The sequence below is a fragment of the Cavia porcellus genome, unplaced genomic scaffold (genome assembly GCF_034190915.1).
Source record: "Cavia porcellus strain 051 isolate PalLab524CR breed Dunkin Hartley unplaced genomic scaffold, mCavPor4.1 scaffold_60, whole genome shotgun sequence".
In the NCBI taxonomy this organism is placed as follows: domain Eukaryota; kingdom Metazoa; phylum Chordata; class Mammalia; order Rodentia; family Caviidae; genus Cavia; species Cavia porcellus.
Window position 1 is genome coordinate 1,861,900 of NW_026947543.1, and position 14,803 is coordinate 1,876,702.

Consider the following 14,803-nt stretch of genomic DNA (forward strand, 5'->3'; position numbering starts at 1 on the left):
ATGACATGCTCAACTTTATGTCACATTTTTTAAAAAGCCAAGGGCATTTGAGAAATTCTTGGCTGCTGAATTGTCCCTTTTTTCAAATTTCTCATAGGTAAGACACTCCAGTTTCTTCAAACCATGGTACTGTTCCTTCCATGTAAAAAACCAAAGCAAAAAACAAAATAAATTAAAACAAAACCCATCAAATTACATTTGAGAGCACACAATTGCTCAGCAGGCCCACTATTCAAGAAGCTAGAGGTACAGAAGCCTCAGCCTTCAGCCCATGGCCTGAAGTTTTGTCTCTATCATGGCCCCTCAATTCCCTGGCATGTCCACATTAACTCATGAATCTTTACTCATTTCCTCTTCAAATGCACAGGATCCAATATATTTGAACCCTGTTCACCTGGGCTGTAATCAACCAAGGACACACCAGAGGAAGGGCAGCCACCCCCTTACCTGGGGCCTTGGAGCTTATCACAATAGAAATGGAAACCTGAACAAGGGGAGCCAAAACAAAGAGAGGAATATTCCTAAAGTCTGAAACACAGAAGCTACCTATAGACAAGTAGTGGGATTTCACAAATTATGTAAGAATCTCTGTGCACATGCTTGGCATGGTCGCTCATGCCTATAATCCCAGCAATCGGGGTCCTGAGTTGGATGTGTCCTTGGGAGTTCCAGTCCAATGTGGGCTACGAATTTATCTCAAGGCCTCTTTCAACAACTACATAAGATGCTGTTTCCAAAAAGAGGACAACAGAAAACTAGACACACTTTGTCTAGGTCCCGGGGTTCACTACATGAGTTGTGGAGTCTAAATATTCCATGCCATGAGAAAATACCAGGATTTTTAGTGAAAGGGGCATTTGCATCCCTTTTCTAAGGGTTTCCCTTTCACCATGTTACATTTGAATTCTGGGAAAACCTGCTGGTGACAAGCTATCTAGCATTATGTTGGTTTAGGTATTGAGCTAGTACCTCATGTTTAGTGTTCAGGGTTATGCTGGAATGGCTGCAGACCTCCTTGAAATAGCTATTGCAGACAAGTGAACCCCGAGGAAGCTGGATAGTTGAAGCAGGCACTCCAAATATTCATGCAGTGCAAGAATTCACTTTCATTTTGGGACTCATCTTCTGGTTGCTGGCTTTTAGTGCTAACTGATACTACCATGGTGGCAGTAATCCAGCAGAGACTGCTTGTATGGTTTGCAAGTTTGCTTCCCAAGCCACCAGAAACTTGGCAGAACACAAATCATTGTGGCATTTTCTTTCCTCCCCTGAAACATTTGGCTTTCTAAGTTTGAAAATTGAATAGACTGGGCTAGTCAGGTTTGGAACCCATGTACCACCAACAGAGCTAAAGACAGAGCCAATTACTTCCCTCCACTTGTCAAAATATGTCAAATTTGCTTGGTCACCACAACTTCAAAGAAAATTCTGAGGCAACTTAGAGAGGTGAATCAAATGCTGCCTGATTGGAATGGCTGTGGTTGTATGAGGTGGAAAGCTGCAGAGTTGGGCTGAAACTGTTCACAGAAATCCACAGGCTTGTGGTTCCCAGGCAACCACACTGGGCTGAGATTGGCTGAACATCACTGTGAGGTGGATTTTAGGCTCTAGGTTTGAAAATTTAAAAGACTGGGGTAGTCAAGTTTGGAACACATCGACCACAGACAGACCAAAAGGTCTTTCAATTACTTCCCTCCACTTCTCAAAATATGTCAAATTTTCTTGATCACTACAACTGTACAAAAAATTCTGAGGCAACATAGAGAGGCTAATCAAATACTGCATGATTGGAATGGCTGTGGTTGTATGAGGTGGAAACCTGCAGAGTTGGGCTGAAACAGTTCACAGAAAGCCACAAGCTTGTGGTTGCCAGGCAACCACACTGGGCTGTGATTGGCTGAGCACCATTGTGAGCTGGACTTTAGGCTCTAGGATACAAGTGTGCAGTAGGAGACCTGAGTCACAATGCTGGGCGTTGCCATGGAGACCTCAGTGTCACAGAGGACCTTGGAGGGCAAGATTTAAATAGGATGAATATTCTTGGCCTGGTATGCCACAGGATTCTCACTGAAGGCTTCACTGCTGAGAATTTGGGGATGGAAATGCTTGCCAATCTACACATGGATGTACTTTCAATGGGATATGAAATATGCCAGGACCTGGCAGATGTTCTCTGACATGTCCTATCCTTGAGCATATGCTTTTCCCTTGTCATGTCTGTCATTTGGCTGAGTCCTGTTCCCTAAGCTATTCAGTCAAGACTTGCTGGAATCATTCACCTGCAGTATAAGAGCTTTCTGTGAAATCTCTCAGCAGAAATCCTCTGCAAGCACATAGCTTTGGATATGAGAGACAGTGGTGGAAGTTGAATTTCAAGGGCAGATGTTTGAAAACAATGAAACAAGCCCCGAATAAGATCTTTACATGTTTCCCAGATGAATATGTTTGGAAATACGGGGGAAGATGGAGATCAAGACTGAGAAGAGTGCACACCCATTTCAAGGTACAAAAACCAGGGAAAAACATGGGAAAGCAAGAGAGCTGGTTAATTTGATGTAAAAATCTTTGATGATGAAAGGAAAATTTTATTCTCATGGTGATTTAATCAGGCTGTAGCAGTGAAGTTCTCATGTTGGTTGTCCTATGTGTGGCCTTCTGCATTGAGCAGTGGATGCAGGACATGAGATCTTCAAATAAATCTGGTGGAACACAAAATAGTGAAAAAAATATCAATCTAAATCCTGTGTATTCCTTACCTTTGAGAACATATATGGATAATGTCCGGAGTTTCAATAGAGAAAATGTCTATTAGGTAATGGTTTCACGAATGAAATGGTCACTTCACATAACATTTTGAATTTTGCTTTCACAGTTGCTCATGTACCGGGCCTGAGTAAAGCAGAATGCAGAGTAAGCCTCATCAATAGTTGTGCATTCCATAAGTGGTTTTAAAACCAGTGAAACCCTTTGGACCTAGTGTTTGTATTTAATTGGTTGATTGGTTTTTCAAATTGTTTGTTTTACTATTTTTAACTTTGGGAGTCAGCAAGCCCTCACTCATAGTGATTTAGACCTCTCCAGAAGCTCTGAAGTTATTCATGTAACAGCTGTTACATGTTATAAGTTTCTCCTATTAAAACTTGAAAGACTAACGACTCTGCTACTTTTCATCTAAATTCAGTGTTGCGCTAAATTCCGTGTTGGACTTTCTTTACAAATCCTTTAAAATGTGTCCTCCTCTAGTCACTGGTCGTTTTGGAATGTTCTTTCTTGTGTAGACAGGATTTGAGCAAATTGACACAAGTACAGTTTGCCACTACTCTGGACACCTGTTTAAATATCGAGTTGCCTAAATGGTGTGTGTTTTACTTTGATCTCTGCTCACACTTTGCTCATCCAGTTAGAACCACAGGGCTCCAGGCCATACCATTCTAGGCCTAAACAAGAAAATTTCCATTCCGTTTTGGCAGTTCATTCGTCTCTCATAATTACTTTTTACACAAATGTGTGCTTCAGGAGAGTCCCGGTCTAAATGTGGAGAGGCCCATTTTCCTTCTCTCACTTTCAGACTTTCTAAGATTTTCAGTTACTAGAGGTTTTCCCAGACTTGCCATTGTCAAGGGACAGTGCACTTCACTTGAAGTTGTGCAGTATTACTTCATGTGTGTCCGTGGAAATTCCACCAATGGTTAACTCTTGCTGTAGTATCTCCATTTGTTTCTGCGTAAGAAAATATAACTAACAAAAGATGTGGTTTCAAGCAGAATGAGGAATGGAGGGATAATCTTTATTTCAGTGCAGGTTGACCTTTCAAAGAAACAGTAATTCCTATGAAATAGGAGGTAAAATCTTTTGTAAAGAGACATGGATATGACATGCTCAACTTTATGTCACATTTTTTAAAAAGCCAAGGGCATTTGAGAAATTCTTGGCTGCTGAATTGTCCCTTTTTTCAAATTTCTCATAGGTAAGACACTCCAGTTTCTTCAAACCATGGTACTGTTCCTTCCATGTAAAAAACCAAAGCAAAAAACAAAATAAATTAAAACAAAATCCATCAAATTACATTTGAGAGCACACAATTGCTCAGCAGGCCCACTATTCAAGAAGCTAGAGGTACAGAAGCCTCAGCCTTCAGCCCATGTCCTGAAGTTTTGTCTTTATCATGGCCCCTCAATTCCCTGGCTTGTCCACATTAACTCATGAATCTTTACTCATTTCCTCTTCAAATGCACAGGATCCAATATATTTGAACCCTGTTCACCTGGGCTGTAATCATCAAAGAACACACCAGAGGAAAGGCAGCCACACCCTTGCCTGGGGCCTTGGAGCTTAGCACAATAGAAATGGAAACCTGAACAAGGGGAGCCAAAACAAAGAGAGGAATATTCCTAAAGTCCGAAACACAGAAGCTACCTATAGACCAGTAGTGGGATTTCACAAATTATGTAAGAATCTCTGTGCACATGCTTGGCATGGTCGCTCATGCCTATAATCCCGGCAATCTGGGGGCTGAGGTTGATGGATCCTTGGGAGTTCCAGTCCATCGTGGGCTACAAATTTATCTCAAGGCCTCTTTCAACAACTACATAAGATGCTGTTTCCAAAAAGAGGACAACAGAAAACTAGACACACTTGGTCTAGGTCCCGGGGTTCACTACATGAGTTGTGGAGTCTAAATATTCCATGCCATGAGAAAATACCAGGATTTATAGTGAAAGGGGCATTTGCATCCCTTTTCTAAGGGTTTCCCTTTCACCATGTTACATTTGAATTCTGGGAAAACCTGCTGGTGACAAGCTATCTAGCATTATGTTGGTTTAGGTATTGAGCTAGTACCGCATGTTTAGTGTTCAGGGTTATGCTGGAATGGCTGCAGACCTCCTTGAAATAGCTATTGCAGACAAGTGAACCCCGAGGAAGCTGGATAGTTGAAGCAGGCACTCCAAATATTCATGCACTGCAAGGATTCACTTTCATTTTGGGACTCATCTTCTGGTTGCTGGCTTTTAGTGCTAACTGATACTATCATGGTGGCAGTAATCCAGCAGAGACTGCATGTATGGTTTGCAAGTTTGCTTCCCAAGCCACCAGAAACTTGGCAGAACACAAATCATTGTGGCATTTTCATTCCTCCCCTGAAACATTTGGCTTTCTAAGTTTGAAAATTGAATAGACTGGGCTAGTCAGGTTTGGACCCCATGTACCACCAACAGAGCTAAAGACAGAGCCAATTACTTCCCTCCACTTGTCAAAATATGTCAAATTTTCTTGGTCACCACAACTTCAAAAAATTCTGAGGCAACTTAGAGAGGTGAATCAAATACTGCCTGATTGGAATGGCTGTGGTTGTATGAGGTGGAAAGCTGCAGAGTTGGGCTGAAACTGTTCACAGAAATCCACAGGCTTGTGGTTCCCAGGCAACCACACTGGGCTGAGATTGGCTGAACATCACTGTGAGGTGGATTTTAGGCTCTAGGTTTGAAAATTTCAAAGCCTGGGGTAGTCAAGTTTGGAACAATTCGACCACAGACAGACCAAAATGTCTTTCAATTACTTCCCTCCACTTCTCAAAATATATCAAATTTTCTTGATCACTACAACTGTAAAAAAATTCTGAGGCAATATAGAGAGGCTAATCAAATACTGCATGATTGGAATGGCTGTGGTTGTAGGAGGTGGAAAGCTGCAGAGTTGGGCTGAAACAGTTCACAGAAAGCCACAAGCTTGTGGTTGCCAGGCAACCACACTGGGCTGTGATTGGCTGAGCACCATTGTGAGCTGGACTTTAGGCTCTAGGATACAAGTGTGCAGTAGGAGACCTGAGTCACAATGCTGGGCGTTGCCATGGAGACCTCAGTGGCACAGAGGACCTTGGAGGGCAAGATTTAAATAGGATGAATATTCTTGGCCTGATATGCCACAGGATTCTCACTGAAGGCTTCACTGCTGAGAATTTGGGGATGGAAATGCTTGCCAATCTACACATGGATGTACTTTCAATGGGATATGAAATATGCCAGGACCTGGCAGATGTTCTCTGACATGTCCTATCCTTGAGCATATGCTTTTCCCTTGTCATGTCTGTCATTTGGCTGAGTCCTGTTCCCTAAGCTATTCAGTCAAGACTTGCTGGAATCATTCACCTGCAGTATAAGAGCTTTCTGTGAAATCTCTCAGCAGAAATCCTCTGCAAGCACATAGCTTTGGATATGAGAGACAGTGGTGGAAGTTGAATTTCAAGGGCAGATGTTTGAAAACAATGAAACAAGCCCCGAATAAGATCTTTACATGTTTCCCAGATGAATATGTTTGGAAATACGGGGGAAGATGGAGATCAAGACTGAGAAGAGTGCACACTCATTTCAAGGTACAAAAACCAGGGAAAAACATGGGAAAGCAAGAGAGCTGGTTAATTTGATGTAAAAATCTTTGATGATGAAAGGAAAATTATATTCTCATGGTGATTTAATCAGGCTGTAGCAGTGAAGTTCTCATGTTGGTTGTCCTATGTGTGGCCTTCTGCATTGGGCAGTGGATGCAGGACATGAGATCTTCAAATAAATCTGGTGGAACACAAAATAGTGAAAAAAATATCAATCTAAATCCTGTGTATTCCTTCCCTTTGAGAACATATATGGATAATGTCCGGAGTTTCAATAGAGAAAATGTCTATTAGGTAATGGTTTCACCAATGAAATGGTCACTTCACATAACATTTTGAATTTTGCTTTCACAGTTGCTCATGTACCGGGCCTGAGTAAAGCAGAATGCAGAGTAAGCCTCATCAATAGTTGTGCATTCCATAAGTGGTTTTAAAACCAGTGAAACCCTTTGGACCTAGTGTTTGTATTTAATTGGTTGATTGGTTTTTCAAATTGTTTGTTTTACTATTTTAACTTTGGGAGTCAGCAAGCCCTCACTCATAGTGATTTAGACCTCTCCAGAAGCTCTGAAGTTATTCATGTAACAGCTGTTACATGTTATAAGTTTCTCCTATTAAAACTTGAAAGACTAACGACTCTGCTACTTTTCATCTAAATTCAGTGTTGCGCTAAATTCCGTGTTGGACTTTCTTTACAAATCCTTTAAAATGTGTCCTCCTCTAGTCACTGGTCGTTTTGGAATGTACTTTCTTGTGTAGACAGGATTTGAGCAAATTGACACAAGTACAGTTTGCCACTACTCTGGACACCTGTTTAAATATCGAGTTGCCTAAATGGTGTGTGTTTTACTTTGATCTCTGCTCACACTTTGCTCATCCAGTTAGAACCACAGGGCTCCAGGCCATACCATTCTAGGCCTAAACAAGAAAATTTCCATTCCGTTTTGGCAGTTCATTCGTCTCTCATAATTACTTTTTACACAAATGTGTGCTTCAGGAGAGTCCCGGTCTAAATGTGGAGAGGCCCATTTTCCTTCTCTCACTTTCAGACTTTCTAAGATTTTCAGTTACTAGAGGTTTTCCCAGACTTGCCATTGTCAAGGGACAGTGCACTTCACTTGAAGTTGTGCAGTATTACTTCATGTGTGTCCGTGGAAATTCCACCAATGGGTAACTCTTGCTGTAGTCATCTCCATTTGTTTCTGCGTAAGAAAATATAACTAACAAAAGATGTGGTTTCAAGCAGAATGAGGAATGGAGGGATAATCTTTATTTCAGTGCAGGTTGACCTTTCAAAGAAACAGTAATTCCTATGAAATAGGAGGTAAAATCTTTTGTAAAGAGACATGGATATGACATGCTCAACTTTATGTCACATTTTTTAAAAAGCCAAGGGCATTTGAGAAATTCTTGGCTGCTGAATTGTCCCTTTTTTCAAATTTCTCATAGGTAAGACACTCCAGTTTCTTCAAACCATGGTACTGTTCCTTCCATGTAAAAAACCAAAGCAAAAAACAAAATAAATTAAAACAAAATCCATCAAATTACATTTGAGAGCACACAATTGCTCAGCAGGCCCACTATTCAAGAAGCTAGAGGTACAGAAGCCTCAGCCTTCAGCCCATGTCCTGAAGTTTTGTCTTTATCATGGCCCCTCAATTCCCTGGCTTGTCCACATTAACTCATGAATCTTTACTCATTTCCTCTTCAAATGCACAGGATCCAATATATTTGAACCCTGTTCACCTGGGCTGTAATCATCCAAGAACACACCAGAGGAAAGGCAGCCACACCCTTGCCTGGGGCCTTGGAGCTTAGCACAATAGAAATGGAAACCTGAACAAGGGGAGCCAAAACAAAGAGAGGAATATTCCTAAAGTCCGAAACACAGAAGCTACCTATAGACCAGTAGTGGGATTTCACAAATTATGTAAGAATCTCTGTGCACATGCTTGGCATGGTCGCTCATGCCTATAATCCCGGCAATCTGGGGGCTGAGGTTGATGGATCCTTGGGAGTTCCAGTCCATCGTGGGCTACAAATTTATCTCAAGGCCTCTTTCAACAACTACATAAGATGCTGTTTCCAAAAAGAGGACAACAGAAAACTAGACACACTTGGTCTAGGTCCCGGGGTTCACTACATGAGTTGTGGAGTCTAAATATTCCATGCCATGAGAAAATACCAGGATTTATAGTGAAAGGGGCATTTGCATCCCTTTTCTAAGGGTTTCCCTTTCACCATGTTACATTTGAATTCTGGGAAAACCTGCTGGTGACAAGCTATCTAGCATCATGTTGGTTTAGGTATTGAGCTAGTACCGCATGTTTAGTGTTCAGGGTTATGCTGGAATGGCTGCAGACCTCCTTGAAATAGCTATTGCAGACAAGTGAACCCCGAGGAAGCTGGATAGTTGAAGCAGGCACTCCAAATATTCATGCACTGCAAGGATTCACTTTCATTTTGGGACTCATCTTCTGGTTGCTGGCTTTTAGTGCTAACTGATACTATCATGGTGGCAGTAATCCAGCAGAGACTGCATGTATGGTTTGCAAGTTTGCTTCCCAAGCCACCAGAAACTTGGCAGAACACAAATCATTGTGGCATTTTCATTCCTCCCCTGAAACATTTGGCTTTCTAAGTTTGAAAATTGAATAGACTGGGCTAGTCAGGTTTGGACCCCATGTACCACCAACAGAGCTAAAGACAGAGCCAATTACTTCCCTCCACTTGTCAAAATATGTCAAATTTTCTTGGTCACCACAACTTCAAAAAATTCTGAGGCAACTTAGAGAGGTGAATCAAATACTGCCTGATTGGAATGGCTGTGGTTGTATGAGGTGGAAAGCTGCAGAGTTGGGCTGAAACTGTTCACAGAAATCCACAGGCTTGTGGTTCCCAGGCAACCACACTGGGCTGAGATTGGCTGAACATCACTGTGAGGTGGATTTTAGGCTCTAGGTTTGAAAATTTCAAAGCCTGGGGTAGTCAAGTTTGGAACAATTCGACCACAGACAGACCAAAAGGTCGTTCAATTACTTCCCTCCACTTCTCAAAATATATCAAATTTTCTTGATCACTACAACTGTAAAAAAATTCTGAGGCAATATAGAGAGGCTAATCAAATACTGCATGATTGGAATGGCTGTGGTTGTAGGAGGTGGAAAGCTGCAGAGTTGGGCTGAAACAGTTCACAGAAAGCCACAACCTTGTGGTTGCCAGGCAACCACACTGGGCTGTGATTGGCTGAGCACCATTGTGAGCTGGACTTTAGGCTCTAGGATACAAGTGTGCAGTAGGAGACCTGAGTCACAATGCTGGGCGTTGCCATGGAGACCTCAGTGGCACAGAGGACCTTGGAGGGCAAGATTTAAATAGGATGAATATTCTTGGCCTGATATGCCACAGGATTCTCACTGAAGGCTTCACTGCTGAGAATTTGGGGATGGAAATGCTTGCCAATCTACACATGGATGTACTTTCAATGGGATATGAAATATGCCAGGACCTGGCAGATGTTCTCTGAAATGTCCTGTCCTTGAGCATATGCTTTTCCCTTGTCATGTCTGTCATTTGGCTGAGTCCTGTTCCCTAAGCTATTCAGTCAAGACTTGCTGGAATCATTCACCTGCAGTATAAGAGCTTTCTGTGAAATCTCTCAGCAGAAATCCTCTGCAAGCACATAGCTTTGGATATGAGAGACAGTGGTGGAAGTTGAATTTCAAGGGCAGATGTTTGAAAACAATGAAACAAGCCCCGAATAAGATCTTTACATGTTTCCCAGATGAATATGTTTGGAAATACGGGGGAAGATGGAGATCAAGACTGAGAAGAGTGCACACTCATTTCAAGGTACAAAAACCAGGGAAAAACATGGGAAAGCAAGAGAGCTGGTTAATTTGATGTAAAAATCTTTGATGATGAAAGGAAAATTATATTCTCATGGTGATTTAATCAGGCTGTAGCAGTGAAGTTCTCATGTTGGTTGTCCTATGTGTGGCCTTCTGCATTGGGCAGTGGATGCAGGACATGAGATCTTCAAATAAATCTGGTGGAACACAAAATAGTGAAAAAAATATCAATCTAAATCCTGTGTATTCCTTCCCTTTGAGAACATATATGGATAATGTCCGGAGTTTCAATAGAGAAAATGTCTATTAGGTAATGGTTTCACCAATGAAATGGTCACTTCACATAACATTTTGAATTTTGCTTTCACAGTTGCTCATGTACCGGGCCTGAGTAAAGCAGAATGCAGAGTAAGCCTCATCAATAGTTGTGCATTCCATAAGTGGTTTTAAAACCAGTGAAACCCTTTGGACCTAGTGTTTGTATTTAATTGGTTGATTGGTTTTTCAAATTGTTTGTTTTACTATTTTTAACTTTGGGAGTCAGCAAGCCCTCACTCATAGTGATTTAGACCTCTCCAGAAGCTCTGAAGTTATTCATGTAACAGCTGTTACATGTTATAAGTTTCTCCTATTAAAACTTGAAAGACTAACGACTCTGCTACTTTTCATCTAAATTCAGTGTTGCGCTAAATTCCGTGTTGGACTTTCTTTACAAATCCTTTAAAATGTGTCCTCCTCTAGTCACTGGTCGTTTTGGAATGTACTTTCTTGTGTAGACAGGATTTGAGCAAATTGACACAAGTACAGTTTGCCACTACTCTGGACACCTGTTTAAATATCGAGTTGCCTAAATGGTGTGTGTTTTACTTTGATCTCTGCTCACACTTTGCTCATCCAGTTAGAACCACAGGGCTCCAGGCCATACCATTCTAGGCCTAAACAAGAAAATTTCCATTCCGTTTTGGCAGTTCATTCGTCTCTCATAATTACTTTTTACACAAATGTGTGCTTCAGGAGAGTCCCGGTCTAAATGTGGAGAGGCCCATTTTCCTTCTCTCACTTTCAGACTTTCTAAGATTTTCAGTTACTAGAGGTTTTCCCAGACTTGCCATTGTCAAGGGACAGTGCACTTCACTTGAAGTTGTGCAGTATTACTTCATGTGTGTCCGTGGAAATTCCACCAATGGGTAACACTTGCTGTAGTCATCTCCAAGTGTTTCTGCGTAAGAAAATATAACTAACAAAAGATGTGGTTTCAAGCAGAATGAGGAATGGAGGGATAATCTTTATTTCAGTGCAGGTTGACCTTTCAAAGAAACAGTAATTCCTATGAAATAGGAGGTAAAATCTTTTGTAAAGAGACATGGATATGACATGCTCAACTTTATGTCACATTTTTTAAAAAGCCAAGGGCATTTGAGAAATTCTTGGCTGCTGAATTGTCCCTTTTTTCAAATTTCTCATAGGTAAGACACTCCAGTTTCTTCAAACCATGGTACTGTTCCTTCCATGTAAAAAACCAAAGCAAAAAACAAAATAAATTAAAACAAAATCCATCAAATTACATTTGAGAGCACACAATTGTTCAGCAGGCCCACTATTCAAGAAGCTAGAGGTACAGAAGCCTCAGCCTTCAGCCCATGTCCTGAAGTTTTGTCTTTATCATGGCCCCTCAATTCCCTGGCTTGTCCACATTAACTCATGAATCTTTACTCATTTCCTCTTCAAATGCACAGGATCCAATATATTTGAACCCTGTTCACCTGGGATGTAATCATCCAAGAACACACCAGAGGAAAGGCAGCCACCCCCTTGCCTGGGGCCTTGGAGCTTAGCACAATAGAAATGGAAACCTGAACAAGGGGAGCCAAAACAAAGAGAGGAATATTCCTAAAGTCCGAAACACAGAAGCTACCTATAGACCAGTAGTGGGATTTCACAAATTATGTAAGAATCTCTGTGCACATGATTGGCATGGTCGCTCATGCCTATAATCCCAGCAATCTTGGGGCTGAGGTTGATGGATCCTTGGGAGTTCCAGTCCATCGTGGGCTACAAATTTATCTCAAGGCCTCTTTCAACAACTACATAAGATGCTGTTTCCAAAAAGAGGACAACAGAAAACTAGACACACTTGGTCTAGGTCCCGGGGTTCACTACATGAGTTGTGGAGTCTAAATATTCCATGCCATGAGAAAATACCAGGATTTATAGTGAAAGGGGCATTTGCATCCCTTTTCTAAGGGTTTCCCTTTCACCATGTTACATTTGAATTCTGGGAAAACCTGCTGGTGACAAGCTATCTAGCATTATGTTGGTTTAGGTATTGAGCTAGTACCGCATGTTTAGTGTTCAGGGTTATGCTGGAATGGCTGCAGACCTCCTTGAAATAGCTATTGCAGACAAGTGAACCCCGAGGAAGCTGGATAGTTGAAGCAGGCACTCCAAATATTCATGCACTGCAAGGATTCACTTTCATTTTGGGACTCATCTTCTGGTTGCTGGCTTTTAGTGCTAACTGATACTATCATGGTGGCAGTAATCCAGCAGAGACTGCATGTATGGTTTGCAAGTTTGCTTCCCAAGCCACCAGAAACTTGGCAGAACACAAATCATTGTGGCATTTTCATTCCTCCCCTGAAACATTTGGCTTTCTAAGTTTGAAAATTGAATAGACTGGGCTAGTCAGGTTTGGACCCCATGTACCACCAACAGAGCTAAAGACAGAGCCAATTACTTCCCTCCACTTGTCAAAATATGTCAAATTTTCTTGGTCACCACAACTTCAAAAAATTCTGAGGCAACTTAGAGAGGTGAATCAAATACTGCCTGATTGGAATGGCTGTGGTTGTATGAGGTGGAAAGCTGCAGAGTTGGGCTGAAACTGTTCACAGAAATCCACAGGCTTGTGGTTCCCAGGCAACCACACTGGGCTGAGATTGGCTGAACATCACTGTGAGGTGGATTTTAGGCTCTAGGTTTGAAAATTTCAAAGCCTGGGGTAGTCAAGTTTGGAACAATTCGACCACAGACAGACCAAAAGGTCTTTCAATTACTTCCCTCCACTTCTCAAAATATATCAAATTTTCTTGATCACTACAACTATAAAAAAATTCTGAGGCAATATAGAGAGGCTAATCAAATACTGCATGATTGGAATGGCTGTGGTTGTAGGAGGTGGAAAGCTGCAGAGTTTGGCTGAAACAGTTCACAGAAAGCCACAAGCTTGTGGTTGCCAGGCAACCACACTGGGCTGTGATTGGCTGAGCACCATTGTGAGCTGGACTTTAGGCTCTTTGATACAAGTGTGCAGTAGGAGACCTGAGTCACAATGCTGGGCGTTGCCATGGAGACCTCAGTGGCACAGAGGACCTTGGAGGGCAAGATTTAAATAGGATGAATATTCTTGGCCTGATATGCCACAGGATTCTCACTAAAGGCTTCACTGCTGAGAATTTGGGGATGGAAGTGCTTGCCAATCTACACATGGATGTACTTTCAATGGGATATGAAATATGCCAGGGCCTGGCAGATGTTCTCTGACATGTCCTATCCTTGAGCATATGCTTTTCCCTTGTCATGTCTGTCATTTGGCTGAGTCCTGTTCCCTAAGCTATTCAGTCAAGACTTGCTAGAATCATTCACCTGCAGTATAAGAGCTTTCTGTGAAATTTCTCAGCAGAAATCCTCTGCAAGCACATAGCTTTGGATATGAGAGACAGTGGTGGAAGTTGAATTTCAAGGGCAGATATTTGAAAACAATGAAACAAGCCCCGAATAAGATCTTTACATGTTTCCCAGATGAATATGTTTGGAAATACGGGGGAAGATGGAGATCAAGACTGAGAAGAGTGCACACACATTTCAAGGTACAAAAACCAGTGAAAAACATGGGAAAGCAAGAGAGCTGGTTAATTTGATGTAAAAATCTTTGATGATGAAAGGAAAATTATATTCTCTTGGTGATTTAATCAGGCTGTAGCAGTGAAGTTCTCATGTTGGTTGTCCTATGTGTGGCCTTCTGCATTGGGCAGTGGATGCAGGACATGAGATCTTCAAATAAATCTGGTGGAACACAAAATAGTGAAAAAAATATCAAGCTAAATCCTGTGTATTCCTTCCCTTTGAGAACATATATGGATAATGTCCGGAGTTTCAAAAGAGAAAATGTCTTTTGGGTCATGGTTTCACCAATGAAATGGTCACTTCACATAACATTTTCAATTTTGCTTTCACAGTTGCTCATGTACCGGGCCTGAGTAAAGCAGAATGCAGAGTAAGCCTCATCAATAGTTGTGCATTCCATAAGTGGTTTTACAACCAGTGAAACCCTTTGGACCTAGTGTTTGTATTTAATTGGTTGATTGGTTTTTCAAATTGTTTGTTTTACTATTTTTAACTTTGGGAGTCAGGGAAGCCCTCACTCATAGTGATTTAGACCTCTCCAAAAGCTCTGAAGTTATTCATGTAACAGCTATTACATGTTATAAGTTTCTCCTATTAAAACTTGAAAGACTAACAGACTCTGCTACTTGTCATCTAAATTCAGTGTTGCGCTAAATTCAGT